This window comes from Salarias fasciatus, chromosome 8, assembly GCF_902148845.1.
Source record: "Salarias fasciatus chromosome 8, fSalaFa1.1, whole genome shotgun sequence".
In the NCBI taxonomy this organism is placed as follows: domain Eukaryota; kingdom Metazoa; phylum Chordata; class Actinopteri; order Blenniiformes; family Blenniidae; genus Salarias; species Salarias fasciatus.
Window position 1 is genome coordinate 19045544 of NC_043752.1, and position 3837 is coordinate 19049380.

General features: G+C 46.2%; 1 long non-coding RNA gene across 1 annotated transcript; it reads right to left on the reverse strand.

Annotated features, from left to right (window-relative positions):
* Nucleotides 1-1666: 1666 nt before the first annotated feature.
* On the reverse strand, nt 1667-2314 carry LOC115392795 (uncharacterized). Its single transcript, XR_003931901.1, has 3 exons — nt 2212-2314; nt 1969-2123; nt 1667-1767 (listed from the first exon to the last, which is right to left on the reverse strand). It is a non-coding gene; the product is annotated as an uncharacterized LOC115392795 (long non-coding RNA).
* Between the last annotated feature and the right edge of the window lie 1523 nt (nt 2315-3837).

Genomic DNA, 3837 nt, shown 5'->3' on the forward strand with positions numbered 1-3837 from the left:
AGTAATTACTATAATCAGTGAAAACTGGCGATCTCTGGTATCTTTAACAATCCACTCACTTTCATAACATTTTTAAATATATTATCAACTAGAACTGCAAGCAGTGCTGATAGAGGGCCAAGCCTCCTGTGTAACTCGGCCTCGGAGTTCTCCGCTTCTGCTGGAGGATGAAATGTCAGCCGCAGGAAAACTTTTCATCACTGCTGCCATCAAGCCGAACCTTCTCTTGGAGTATGTGGAGGCCTTTAGTCAGAGAAATAATTTTTAGCCTTTAAATGTTTATTTCATTTGTCATGCTCCCCAAGCTCTTCAAGAAATCAATTATATAAAAAAAAAAGAATCATATACATTGTTGGTATATGGTTTAGTACACTGCAAATTTTCCAGTGTTGAATTAACTCTGAAAGTGTTAAAAAGTGGTCTCATATATACACTGTTGTAGTGTTAAATGTAAGTGTTAAAATATACACTTTAAAGTGTTCATTCTAAGAATTAACACTGTATAGAGTTAAATAGGAACACTGGTCAACAGAGAGGAATATTAATATCACTCCACAGAGCGTCAGCATTATAAAATTAACACTGGTCAAGTGTTGAGATTTTAACACGACGAAAATGAGACCGCTGTTTAACACTTTCAGAGTTAATTCAACACTGGAAAATTGGCTGTGTATTAGTTTATTTTGTTTTGTTTTTCTGCTTCTGCGTGGGGGTGGGTGGGGTGCGGGTTGTATTCAATCAATAATCTGTACACACACATGCATACAATAAAGTAATTAAGTCTATAAAGGTACAAGACAGATAGTTTTTCATTCATCATTTATGTGCACCAGAACCTTAATTGTGACACAAAGAAGCAAAAATAAGCTTAATTTATCGCACAGTCTGGGATGTGGAAGAGCGGCCAGGAAATAAAATGTCTTTAATCATGTTAATTTAGCAGTGTGCTTCACTGCAGTGCATTTAAAAATGTGGAGAGGTGTTCATTTGGTCAAATTATGCTCAGCTGGGTTAAACCCACTTTCTCTCCTCTCTTGCGACACCTGCGCCGGTGGGCTGGAGGGAGGAGTGAATGCGCTGCTCTGCGCCCATTCACGAACATCGCAAAATGTTCTGGACACTCCCCATTGACTTCTTGCGCTGACAGTCCGCTGACAGTCCGCCCAGACCGCGCTGAGACCGGGCGCAATCTACGAATATAGGGCCCTTGGTCTTTGAAAGAGTCCTCCTCCTGGACCCGTCTTGGAATCGACAGTGTCAACGCACAGGTCGAGGAGAACGGGATCCAGTGAGTTCCTGGCTCCTGGTCATAGAATTCAATGGAGTATGGCCTCTGAAAGCCCGGGGGGTGGGGGGGGGGGGAGGATGGTGTCCGCCCCTGTGGTGAAGGACAGGATGTGCTCAAATGAAATGTCCACCTCCTTTTCTGTTAACAGAATCAGAAGTGTTTTCAGCAAAGTTACTTTGTAAAATGTTAAACAAATGCTAAATATCTTTTCTAAAATGTACTCCTGAGTACTGTGTACCAACCTTGAATGGCCATGAGCCACCATTCCCACTGGTACATTGTGGCTTTCTCCTGCTCCCTTTAGTTTGTCCCTTCTGGGCTCCAGGAGACCTTGAAGAGTTGCTGCATGCAGCTCCTTGTGAGTTGACTCAGACATTAGTGAAGACAGGCAGGAGCTGTCTCCAGGATGCCTTCACAGCGACCAGAAGTTCCCACAGGCTTCCATACCAGCGACAAAGTGCTGGCTCATACTTGCAGTTCTGTTGGTACTAGAGTGCGAAAAGTATGTTTACTGTTGTGCTAAAAATACCAACCAAATAAAAAGCTGTTGTCATCGTCTTATTGGCTGTAAAACACTAGAGGTAATTACACACATGTCATAGATTGTTCAAATAAATGTGTACTAAATATTAGCTGGAGGGGTCTTGTACATCTTAGTTACTTTGATGTTTGTTTCTTACCGATGGTGGAGGAAATGGGCCACAATTTGCTGCTGGATCTGTGGAAGGCTGTCCGCTGTGGCGCTGTATATGTCAGGAATTCCACAGCCAGCGATCCGGTCCCCGAGCTGGGTCTTGAGGTTGGAGAGCTCCTCCTCGCTGCTGCACATACCAACCTTTAAAGGTGAGCAGAAAATTTTAGAAAAAAACATACACGCATTGCTGTTCTAGAAAGCAATATTTTCTCAGTATTTCATATATTACCTTTGCCAGGTGATGTCTTCATCACAGAACACAGTTGTATGAACTGATGCCAGGTCTGGATCCCGACCACACATCAGCCCATACAGCTGTGTGTTGAGGCATTTGGGGCCTGGTCCATTGTGCATAATGGACCAGGCCACCAGCTTTCCAGCAGTGTAATACTTGATGGCTGACGGTGCCTGCTGGTCATATGAGAAAATGAGGTTGCCTGTCGTCCTCTCATAAACACCATAAGTCGTTTGCAGACCCACCATCAGCAAGCTGGAATGTAATGCTAAAGGAATATAATTTGTTGAATGCCACGGAATTAAAGAAAAGATAAAGGATTCCCAGTACCTCACACATTAAAGAATGTTGGGTTAAAAACAACCCAATATGGGTTATTTTTTAACCCAACACTGGTTAAATATTGGACAGAACACATGCTGGATTATTTTGACTAGGGATGGGAATTTTGACTAATTTCCCCGCCGATTAGTCTCAAATTTTATTTGCGACTAGTCTATAAGGAAGGAAACTAGCAATTTAATGGCTAAATGTCAGAACCAAAAGGTCCACTGTATGTATACAGAGCCCTGTAGTGGAAATTAAAAGTATTTTAAAGTCAGGTTCCCTTCAAAGAAATAAAAAACCCACTTAGTATAGTTTGCACAAATTCTTCTAATGTGTGCCCCGACGCATGGAATCTGTCGACCGTCCTGACGTCATGGCACATCTGCCTGGCCACCTCCCTCCTCTCCTCGACCGAGAGGTGCTGGCTGGCCTGTGTGACGAGGAAGAAAAATATGAGAAAGTTAGGTTTTGGTTAGGTCTGTAGCCCGTGAACCTCCTCCCGCAAGCTGGGGCGAGGGGCGGGCGAGCTGTGCGATCGGAGGGAAGCGTGAGATCCTTACGAGAGTGGACACGCTGCTCCGGAAGAGGCTGAACGAAACCTCCCCCACAAGGCCGGCGTCCTTCCATGCCGCCTGGATGGACCTGTTGGCCTTGGAGAGGTCGCCTGTCCAGCTGTCCCTAAAGAGGGAGTGGTGCTGTGGAGCCAAACGTGTCCCCCTGGTGGCTGTGTGCCAGTTATACTCCTCTTGGTCGAGAGTGATATTGGCCAGGCCAAAGGCCTTGGTGGTTTTGTGCTCCTCAACCTGTGTGATAAGGATTGGAGAAGTAACGTAAGCCTCAACCGTGACAAGAGCGAGCCTGGCCATCTGCCACGTGGGCGTCTGGGCAGGCGGAGGGGGTTGGGTAGGTGGATGAGCAGCATAGGAAAGGGTGAGACACTCACACTCAGCCGGTACTACTCTGCATCGCGAGTGGCCTCGGCGTACAACACCTGCTTGCAGGTGAGGCTTGTCAAGACCAACGCATGATGGTCGGTGGTGATGGCCAGATAGGCCAAGATGTAGCCCACCACCAGGCCGTGTGCATCCTCCAGGCTGTCGTCGCCCTCGAGGACGCCTGAAAGAGAGCAACATGGGGATTGTGAGTGGGCCTTTGGGACGTCACAAGCCACTTTGTGATGCGCTTGTCTTGTTTGTGTGTCGTACTGAGCAAGTGGGGCACTTTCTCTTTGGCCTCCTCGAGGAACCAGTACTGGTCGTCTGAGGGGATGGACTTTTCTGAGAACAAAGGACA